A 12,351-nucleotide genomic window follows, 5' to 3' on the forward strand; every position below is an offset into this window, starting at 1 on the left:
ATTCACTGTAATGACAGATCACAACCCTCTAATATGGTTAAACAGAGCCAGTCAGCAAAATGCCAAATTGCTATGATGGAGCCTGCGGTTGCAAGCATATGATATGTCAGTGCAGCACCGCAGTGGGAGTAGCAATGCCAATGCAGATGGGCTCTCAAGACAGGGAATGGGGTGAGGTACCCTCAGATAGACCTAACTCTCTCAAGCGGCATTTCTCAAGGGTCACTTGAAAAACTAGCCTGAGTTCTCCAGGGGGAAGAGATGTGAAGATTGGGGAAAGATGGGCAAAGGCTGCCAGCCTAGTTAAATAGAATTAATTCTATCATTTATATAAATAAATGTAAAATACAGGCTTGTGTTTTTAACTGAAAGAAAACACTGTAAAATATGAACTTCAAGATTTTTGCAACATTGCCATCTGCTGTAAGGAAAATCAAGCCAAGCATTTCAAATGTTTTTTGAAGTTACAATTATCTAAAAAATTGTGCCGAAGTGTCTGGCTGAACACATTCTTTCTATTGTCTTAACTGAAGGAATAATTGTTAGAGTATACATATGAAATGTCTTTTATTGTTGTAGTTTCCTGAGCAGGTGTTAGCTTGCTAAATAATGCAGTTTGTTTGCATGGGAACTCCAGACTAAGTGTCAAAATGATGTAATGTGAATACTGGAAAAACCTAAGTGTCAAAATGATGTAATTTGGGAGGGCATTTGCCTTGGACCATCAACCCCAGTAATGCTTATGCTCTTTATGTATGTAAGTAGGTTTATAGTACTGTGTTTTCTCTTAAGGTTAGCTGAAGATTAGAAAGTTAGATTAAGTGTTTTTCTTTGATGTCAGACCTGTCCTACTGTATTGTTTTAAGTTTCTGTGTGATCTCTGAACTCTTAGATATCTCTGTGGTGTAGTAGTATTGTCATGTGTTTTAATTATTTATTATTAAATATTTTAAAAACCTTTACCTGTGGCTGGTTTGTGTAGAGACAAGTTAGGCTCTAGAGTACATTGCATATTTATAGAGGTTATCATAATAGGCCACTCTAATAAGCCTTAGACTGAATAGCCACATTACCAATTGGATAATAATATTGCACAGTAATAATTGGACACCCTTTTAAGGGCCTTTGGGTAGCTGATAATATTAGCTGGTGGTGGCAGTAATTACTACTGTATAGTCTGGGTAAAGGGGCACAGGTGAAGAATCTGTGTCAGCCTTTCCTAGGAGTGTCTGTGAAGTTGAATAAATACTTATCTCAAAGTGTGGGTGGGTGTCAGCTACCTGGGCAGGGATACAAAGCACTGGTTGGACAGAGAGGGTACTGGAGGTTAGCTTGCCAGCTAGGCTGAGATCTGGACCCTATAGCTGTGCCAGTGGGGGAGTCTCATTGGGGACCTAGAGAGAAAAGGAGCAACCAGCCCCAGACTGACTGTGATCTCTGTGTGCACTTAAGGGAATTGCACTTTACTGTGTGTATTAGTTATCCTTTCCTCTTCTAGGAGATGACCTCCCTGGTGTTAGTGGTGAGGACTGAGGCTCCTTGATTGCTGGGCCAGGGCACGGTCATCACACCTAGCATAAGGTTGAGTTTTAACAATGTTCAGGAGTGGCTGCCAATATCAGGTCTTATGTAAAGAACTGAATGAAGAGAATACTGGTCACCAAACAACGACAGAAGGATAAACAACTATTAAAAGCTATTAAAACTTAGAAAACTGATAAAACACTTCATGCTCCAAGACTTTTTTTCTGCAACTAATAGTAAATGAAACAGGTAAAGCTCCATGCACTACAATGAATTATTATTGAATCTTTAATCATAACCCTTATTATGTGTTTTCAACATATTATATCATTTATTCTTCCTTGGTGTATACTCCTCTGCATTGCCAAATTATTTTTTTCTTAATGTTATAATGTTTGCATATACTGTTACCACTTTTATTAACTATTGTTCCTTTGCTTATTCTTGCTATAAAATGCAACCTAGAATGTAATTGGTCAGTTCCTGATCAGCGTTCTACCATGTTTGCAAAAATAAATAAATAATACATAAAAGCAAAACAGCATATCATTATGAAACGTATTAACAGATGGCATCAGCATTTAACAGTTGCTTGACCCAAAGCAGTTTGTTAAAAGAAGATCCTGCTTTCTAAATCTGGTGACTTCTTTAAGTAAGTCACTGATTTATTAGATGCAGGCAGATCAATTCACACTGTTTACCTTGACCTGGTCAAGGCCTTTGATATCATTCTACATTATAGCATTATTCGTAAGAGCTTATAAAGCAGCTCTAAAAGTCTTCTTCCAGAAAGAAGCCATTTGCACTTACTTTTGTGATTTGAATTGACATCCATTCTTTTTCCATAAATTCATAGCCTTATGTCACTATTATGTTGAACTCTAACTGAAAAAGGTCATCTGTTATGATAGTTGTAAATGTGTAAGTAAATGTTTATTATATATGTTTTCTCTGACACTTTCTGAAATTGATATCTATTCTGTTCCTGTACAATAAGTGCATAGTACATATGCAGTTTCTGATTTTGATATATGTGTTTTATATTTACATGAAAACTGTAATTGTTATTCTGCTCTCTAAGCTTGGGTCATGGCTAAAAAGGGTCAGTAGAACAGTTCACATACACAGTTAATGATTACATAAATAATAAATAAACCAGTATGTTACCCACTGGATATCTAATTGGCTTACTGACAGAACCCAATGTATTACTGAAAGGGGCATATTCTCACTGAAAAGGGATGCTGCTAGTGATGTCTCTCAGTTCCACCTCTCTTTGGTGTTTCCTTCTCTGATGTCAAGGTTAACCACACTTTTGGATAACTGTAAACTTTGAGCTGTCCTAACCTCTCCAGATGACTTCCAGATTCTCCAGAAGACCTAACATATGCAAACAAGTGGCGCCTAGTTTGTGGCTTAAACTAAATGTCAAGAAATGTTGTACTTTGTCCTTTGACAAATACAGGTTCCCATGGACTGACTACATAAATTATACCCCTATGAAAACAGGCACAGTTGTGAGGGACCTGGGCACATTCATTGGAAATTAATTATCCTTTAATCAACAGGGATCTACCATCATTAAGAAATCCTTTTATTTAGTTAGGCTAATTACTAAGTATTTATATATTCTAGGTCAAGGAAAGTTGTAATCCATCTCTTCTCCTCCCTCACCAGATCCAAAATAAAGCATAATGCCCCTTTTGCTATGTACTTGTCCAAGCATGTGACTCAGCTCAAAAGATCACATCATTTCCTCACTAACAGAATCAAAGGTATGTCATCCCTCTGATGCACAGACTGCATTAAAGCACTTTCTTACTTCTAGGTTTCCTACACAGTCTAGGAGAGGACCTTTGTCTTCACAGTGCAATAAACATGCCATCATGGCAACTGTGCATGGCCAAAAAGCAAAGTCCTCACAAGAAAAACAACAGCCATCACCAAACTGCACGTAACACTTTTTATTAAGGAAATGTTGCCATAAAACACCACATCAGCATACCAGTTTCAGCAAAGCCTTCCTCAGTGCTGGTTAAGTCAATCATATATGTGTGTGTGTGTGTGTGTGTGTGTGTGTGTGTGTGTGTGTGTGTGTGTGTGTATATATATATATATATATATATATATATATATATATATATATACACACACACACACACACACATATATATATATATATATATATATTTATACATGCATATATATATATATACATATATATATATATATATATATATATATATATATATATATATCTGCATACATATATATATATATATATATATATAGAGAGAGAGAGAGAGACACCAAGAGAGACAGATCTCTATATATACATATATATTAACCCCAAGATTGCCACTAATCATAGCTCTACTTAAATATAATCTTGGTATCCCTCCCACTGATGTCCTCTGTATAAATATCCAAATCCATGGATCCTAAGTCTCCACCTGACTCTGTAGCTAGCTTGGCAGACTTGAGAATTCTGAGACAATGAAGAAATTGTCTCTTGTTCTCTGATGACCACTTAATTCTCAAAAACATCTGATGCAGTATGTGAGAGATCTAAGCATATGCTGTCTCTGGCCCAATGTTCTAACATAAAACCACTACATCAGCTATCAAAACACACACCACAGGCCAAGAGCATAGACTCACATGTGCTGAAGCCCTTAAAAGTAAGCTTTCCAAATGTCAAAGGCCACAAAAATGCAGAAATTATGATAACTGTCCTCGGGAAACTTAGAAACATACTATTACAGCAAAACCCACCAAGACACACTCAGCCTTAATTGACAGTATCTCATCATTTAAGGTCATATTGCAGACAAGCTCACATTACAATATCTTGGTCACAGGAGACTTCATTGTGAGATGCACAGATGTCCTGTTCATCATGGGGAGCAAAGAGAGGGTTGTGATCCGTTGGTCAAGCAGTATGACAGCTTTGAGCTACTGTACATAAAACTCACCATGAGCAAAGTCCAGTATAACATCTTTGTAAACTAAAAGACCCATATTATAACCTAAGAAACCCACACCACTTACTTAAATAAATAAGACTCACTATCCATTCTACTCAACAGCATTCTCATGGGTGACTTTAACTACCGTTCTATAAACTGGGAAACATACACAAACCCCAAACATGCAGGCCCAAATATTATTGGACTTTGTCAACATGAACAACCTGGACCAACCAGTTTATATGCCCACTAGGGGCACAAATATCCTTGTCCTGGGCCTCACAAACATAGGGGAACATTGCACCTCCCTGACTGTAATTTCCTCTCTAGTCAGGTTGGACAACAAAATAAAAATAAAAATAAAGCTTGGGACATCACCTAACAGTGTAAATTTAAGAATTATTCAAGGCAAACCTTCACCTCTTAAGTGACACCATGGTAAAATTTCTGGTCCACCTCCCTGCCAAACCCAAGGAACACCGGTCTATATGCAGAGTCATCCTTAAAGTCCCTGTATAGCCATATATACAGCTGCATAGAGGCAGAGGTACTTACTCAAAGGAAATATAGAACAAGCTTAAAAACAGACAACCCTGGTGGAATTGGAATCCCAGTATTAATAGATTGTATAGCAAAAATGAAGTAAGTCATGTCCAAAAATAGGAAGTGCAATGCCCAGCAAGTTAAGACCTCCCTCACCAAATTTAATAAGCAACTCACGGAACTAGTTAAGTCTACAAAAGCCAAATTTGAGGTAAATTAGCCTGCCAGGCTAAGGACAATAATAAGGCATTCTTCAGCTGTGTCCATAACATCAAAGGAAATACACAACAATGTGCTGACCTAATTGTAAATTGAGCCACCTATACTTTGCTGGAGAATACAGTTAATTTATTGGTTAATAAGCACAGCTTGAATTTTATCTGATTTCATCAACAAATACCTCCATAGAAATATCTAAAACCATAACATCCCCAAGTATCACTAGGGAACAGGTCCTGAAAGCATTCTCCAAGGCCAAAGACACTGCATCCTTAAGGCCTGATAGTATCCTTGGTTGTCTTCTTACTAGCATGAAACATGACCTGTTGGGCCCATTAGAATCCCTGTTCAACCAGATGCCTCCAATTAGGCTTCCCGATGAGTGAATACAGGAATGCAACTGTTACTACTCTGCCCAAGGGTGGTCCATTCATGGACCTGTGAAATTATAGACCCAGACGTCTGACTAGTCTCATATGTAAAGCCATATAAAAAATAATCATAGATATGATAAATGGCAACATAGGTAACCTTCAGACATTTAATCCAACTCAGTTTGGATACAATAAAAGTAGTCATGCCTACTCAACCTGGTAGACTTAATTAAGAAAGTCACCAAAGCAAAGCAATGGATGAGGGAAAAATGGTACAACTTCAAAGTGGCCAAGGCATTTGACAGAGTAGCCCACTTGTGCATTATAAATAAGCTCACAAAATTAGGTATAAACCATTATGCCACCTGATGGGTAGCCAGCTGAATCAGAGGCAGAACCCAAGAAGTTAGGATAGAGGAGTCCTTCCACTAAACCGGAAATCACTACTGATAGATAGATAGATAGATAGATAGATAGATAGATAGATAGATAGATAGATAGATAGATAGATAGATAGATAAAGAGATAGATAGATCCTACACAAAAACTATGGGATCTAAACTGGCCCATTAGATTTAGGTAGCATGGCTAGGCTTAAAAAGGGCCCTTCAGGGTCATCAGCCTAGTAATCAGTATGATCCTGATCACTATGAACCTAAAACTTCCCTTAATTCTCAATGCTTATGTTACTTACTAAAAACTAAAGTAAGGTTGGTATTCATAGTCTCAAGGTTCATGTGTGCATAAGGAAACATGTTTAACACCAGTTAACAGTGATGACCACATTAAAGAGAAGGGCTACACAGACATTCTCAAAAGCTTTTGGGCTGTCTGTAAGCTCTTAAAATGGATTAACGTTGCTGTAGTTATATATGAAAGTAATAGTCTGAGAGTAAAGCAATGGTTATTTTTGGAGTTGAGAGATGATCATAGCTTTGATCAAGCCCCCTTATATTGTAGGTGCACAGTTAAGGAAAGCAGTGGTTAGCACAGCTGTGTAGAAGAGAATTTTAAAGATATAAGGTGTTCTATACTGATTGTATGGGTGTCCTTATATGGACACCATGATTGGTTCTGTATAAGGTTGGAAATAGGAAGATGGGACAGCTAGAAATGGATGAGAGAAAAGAGAAAGTGCACACAAAAGGAGGACATCAAGATGGTTGTGATGGAGGAGGAGCAAGAGGAGGGATACTTTTCAAAAGTGGGGACCCCCCATTTTTCAAACTTTTTATATAAGAGGGAAACTGGGGAAGGAGTAAAGGAAGAAAGTGTAGGCAAAAGGCTTAGGAAAGAGTTAAGGAATGGATGCAAATTAAAACATAAGCAAGACATACAGGAGCAGTATGGTGGGTTGATAATGGTGGGGGACACAAGACATAAATAGGACAGACAGACACAAAAGGGAGACAGTGAGAAGGTGTCAGATCAAGTCTCACCCCAGTCCAGAGGACTTTATTCTCACTGCCTGATGGACCCACAGTGGGGGAACCTGTTGATGTAGGGGTGGAGGTCTCTTGTGGCTCAATGGATAGAGCTGATTGTTTCAGTGAGTCTGTAATTCAGTGGAGAAGGTCTTGCATTGGTTATTGGTTGAAGGCATCTCTCAACTGCCTGGTCGACCACACCCTCTTCCAGGTCCCAAATCTCACTCTGTTCCTAGCTTTCTAGGCTACACAGCACTAGTATGCTCATAGAACTGAAGTAACCACCCAGACCCTGAAAAAAAAAAAAAAAATATATATATATATATATATATACATACATACACATGGGTCCCCTTCAGATGGTCAAATTTTAAAAAGGTCGACTTTCATATGATCGAGACCATATGATCGAACTTTTAAAAGTTCAAACGGTCTGAATGGGGATCTCCACAGAGCACGGAATGGGAAGAGTTCCCCTTACCACAATGTAGTGTGATCTCGGAGTTGGTATATTTAAATAGTGGGGGTTGTGGGGGTGTAGGGGGGCTTGCCTCCTGCTAGCACTGTTTAGTTTTTTTTTGTTTTGTTTATTTTTTTTCACATTGTCGGACATTCAAATGTTCGATCATATGGTCTCGGCCATATGAAAGTCAAACATTTGGATGTTCGATTATGTGAAGTAGACCTATATATATATATATATATACATATATATATATATATATATATATATATATATATATATATATATATATATATATATATATATATATATATATATATATACAGTGTGTATGACAGAGACAGAAAGAGTGGCACATAATATGGAAAAGAAGAAAGTATACATTGCTGTTGCAATGTTTTATTAACTGTGCATATTAAACATTTACTAAACAGGTTAAATGCATGAATTTCTACTATATATTACATTCTTGAATAATACTGCCAAATGGTACTATTGACCTTGTTGAAAGGGTTAATTATGTTTATTTAATTACCTTTGCAGTTTCTTCCTGATTAATATTTATATTTGTAACAGTTTCATAAAAAATTTAAGACACTCCTACCTTTTTTCAAAACTATAGAATGGAACAGGTAAGACATGACTGTATTTCTTATACTTATATAAAAACATGGATATAAATACTCACAAACAGCTTCTGTTAATCATTTAAGCCTCCTGTGGACCTGAGTCTTATTGTAACTGCACTCCTTAACAGCTGTCAAATAATAGAAAAATGAATGCATACTTGTTAACCTATGCTATACCCGTATGCAGAGCTGATCTTTTTAACATCATTTTTTTTCTAGAAGATACGGTTGGCCTTCCCTGATTAATGCCAACTGCTAGCAGTAATTATTGCTCTGCTTATTCCCTGACAATCTTTCTATTTAAGTTCTTAACTTCTTTGTCTTGTTTGATACAAGAACATGTTACATGGTGTACTCTATTCCTGTGATTCATTACATCGAGAGGCATCAGAGGGTCTAGCGAGGAGTGGTGGGAGGATTAACTATTGCTGTATACTCCTTATTGGCAAAGATACATTTCCTTAAAGTATGGTAACTTTAACAAGAACCTATACTTGGCTACTATAGTTTGCATTACCATGCTCAGTACTTTTGTTTTCCTGAGGTAATACATTTTCAACTACCTGTAAGGCATACAATCCCTAGCTAGTGGTAAAATGAACTGAACAATATAGCACACGTATGCAGGTCATATGCTTTCTGCTTTGCTCACCACCCCCACTTTGCCTAAGGTGTGATAGCCAGCCTTGTGAACATGCAGTAAGTATTCTGCAAATAAGTTACATATTTTTGAAAAACACTCAGTATGTACTACAGTAAAACAATAAGGCCTTATTTCTGCCTAGCAGTAATCTCTGGAAATGAATTCAACATTCATTCACTGTGTTTGCATACTTTAAAAGTTGTGCATTTCCTACAGATTCACACTACCTGACTAGCTATATGCATGTATAAATATAAAATTCAATACATTCAGTGATACATATGATTGCACTGACATGACCTAGTTATACCTGCGCACATACAGGATTTTTCTTATATTACCCATTTTTAGGAAAAATAAAGCATAGTATAGAACTCTGGCCTTCTCTCCTGTGCCCGAGCTGCTCACAGGATTATCTGGCTCCCTTCTGCCTCTGCAGGTCATCATACCTGTGCTAACACTACTGCCTTTAGCAGGGGATCCCCATCAGGGATGACAGGAGCTCCCTCATCTCCTGCCAGACATCAGTTTTCTCCCACTCTGTGATGGTCACAGCCTGGTTTAGTTTCTACATGTATTATTAGTAGGGAACGATCTTAGTCTCCTTTTTAGACCAGCTTGGGACTGTTCTCTGGGCTTTCACAGATGCCATTCCGTGAATTGCCAGTGAAACATTGAAGGATTTAAGTGCAGGAAAGGAGATAAAATGGTGTGAACCACACTGTCACACAGGTGTGACATCAGCATGACCAGCTTACAGTGGCATATAGGGATTGTACCTAATGGAACTTATATCAGTGTCAAGGATGGTTTACTAACTAGACTGAACAAGTTAGATGGACTTCCACAGTTTTTTAATCAGTGATATTTCTATCTTAGTTATGTGAATGGAAAAGTTTCAACAGTATAACATCTGCAGATGTGTCACAGTGTTAGCTTTTTAGTGTGCATAAAACTATTCAAAAGGCTGTCAGCAATTTTTAGAGGGGTATAATCTATGCAGCATTGATTGCATGGCCTTAAGGGTGCTAAAATAATCTGTATTTATATGTTGCAGTCATTTTTGATGTTAAACAGTTCATTATTAAAGTTTAATTAATTTATTTATCTGTATATACTTTCACACACATCATTGATAGTACTTTATAATATGCTGTGTAGGTTGAGATACAATAGTAGTACGTTAGAATACACTGAAAAATCCACAGAGAAGCAGCCTCAGTCCAGCACAACACACAACCCACGTTTATTAATATTAAGGGCGCTTTTGTTTGGTACAATACCAAACTTCTTCAGAAAAACTTTTTTTTTTTCTGAAGTAGTTTGGTATTGTACCAAACAAAAGTGCTCATAATATTAGTAAACATGGGTTGTGTGCCGTGCTGGACTGAGGCTGCTTCTCTGTGGATTTTTCAGTGGTTTGTTTTCTAAAAATTGTATTCCCTAGGTTAGAATACAGTTTTATTGACTGTAATTATACGACATATATATTCAAAAGGTGTGACATACTTTATTGTGCTTTAGATCTACTGTGCACTGATGCTTGACGTCCCCATCCCGCTCAGCACCCTTCAGCATAGCTAACCCAAAAGAACCCAAAGTCACTTTATGCCTATTGAAATAGATAGATACTTGTACTGTGGTAAAGATTGTAGAGCTTTGATTTAGGTAGAATATTCATAAATAAGACTTAATTTATACCAGTAGACTTAAGTTCACCATATTAAACTGTTGTGAGCTGCAATTGTCACCATCAGTCTATATAAGGTGCAAACAAATTAAAAGGAATTATAAAAGAAGTACTCTTGGACATTATTAGAAAATCATTAATATTGGTACAATTCATTCAGGTCAGTTTATCAGAAGCCTATATTTACCATTAAGGTATAACATATATGTTTTTTAGAATATTACGGATCACTGGAGTGGTAAAGTATAAGGTTCCATTTTTGACAGCTGTGTACAATGTATTTTGATACTCTCTGGCTTTTCTAAGGGTTACAGAGAAGTAGGAAAAATTAGCATGGTTATGGTAACTACATATATATGAGTCTTACTTGCAAATAGTAACTGAGGAAAATTGCTCAATACACTATTACAGTATGTAGTACAAAACAGTCTCACTGTGGGTGTTGTTTGTGAGTCAGGTTTAATTGTGGCCCTCAATTTATGCTTTCAGGTTACAAATTCTGCAGCAGCAGGGATTAAGACACAGGACAGACAACATCACACCTAAAGACAACATCTCTGCTATGCACTCAAGACATATGCCAAACATCTATTTGGGAAACAGGGGGGGTTAGAACTAAGGCATGAAATAAAGTAGTTGCTGACATCAATGCCATAGGAGGAAGGAACCGCACATGTGTGCAGTGTAGGAAAAGAGCAAATGATCTTCTGGGATGTGCAATTACAAAAGCTGAGCAGAATACAATGGCCTACAACAGCATTGGTGTGGGCTCTTTCACATCCCAACCATTAACTCCTGTTGAGGAGTATCTTCTTTCCATAAGTAGTGATAAGTATGATGCAGAAGACGATACCACAGAAATCTTTAGAGGAGGTGAGAATACCAGTAATTTCAGACCACGCAAACAGCCACAGTGCAGTGCACAAGCAGGTTAGTGCATTGGTGATGGCAATACTTCCTGCTGGCATATATTGCTCAGGATAGCTGTCTGAGTATATATGTCTATATAAACTATTAGAGTTTTCATAACCAGATGCCCTGTCTGTTAGGCATACAAGAAAATTCACACCATTTGTACGGTAAGTTTCTGTATCATCGGTTTATGCATAAATAATTGAGTTTTAGAGTTCTAAACATGTCATTACTTCACAGCCTCAGCACCAGACCCAAACACTTCCATTGTGCCATCACAACAGACTGAACTTTTGAGCAAGGTGGGTCTTGACAATGATGCCAAAACTCTCACATTCATAACAGTGGCAGACAGCTGAAGACTGTACTGTAAGGTACCCCTACCCCTACAACAGGCATACATCTCTGTAAATAGTGGCATTGTATTAAACAATCAACACAATGACATATTGCAACCTGAAGAGTGGGAGCCCCATGTAGCACAACCCCATTCCAATATGAACAACAAGAGCACATTCAGAAAGATGCTTCATTTTCAGAGTTAGCAGAACCTGCTATGATGCCTGTGCAAAGAGGTGTCAGATGAAGACATATGTTACAGCTTCCTCCAGAAATATGCAAGGCCTTGGCTGCCCAGCGGCAGATATGCTGTGACATTGTTCATGCTCAAACAACTGCCACAGTGAGTCAGGTAGAAATAGAGTACTGCACTGTATACATAGGAATAGTGGAGGTCAAGGGCAATGCCATGATGATCCTCTTGCACAGTATGGTAGAACACATAGCATCCATGTCTGCCTCCATGCACAAACTAGTATAGGTTTACCAAACTCACACAGGAAGCACAGCTGGATATGGACAGTGGAGTGTCTGCAAAGATGGGAGCCAAGTAGGCTAGACACCATCTGATTCTCAAGGTAGTGCTACAACAACTACAGGTGACAAAACACAAAAGAAG

At 37.7% G+C, this 12,351-nt stretch overlaps 1 protein-coding gene across 1 annotated transcript in view; it reads left to right on the forward strand.

Moving 5' to 3' along the window:
* The window catches only part of C9 (complement C9), an 802,110-nt gene that overhangs the window by 763,627 nt on the left and 26,132 nt on the right, over positions 1 to 12,351 (forward strand). The window lies entirely within an intron of this gene.

This window comes from Protopterus annectens, chromosome 1.part0, assembly GCF_019279795.1.
Source record: "Protopterus annectens isolate FY-2018-M chromosome 1.part0, PAN1.0, whole genome shotgun sequence".
NCBI lineage: Eukaryota > Metazoa > Chordata > Ceratodontiformes > Protopteridae > Protopterus > Protopterus annectens.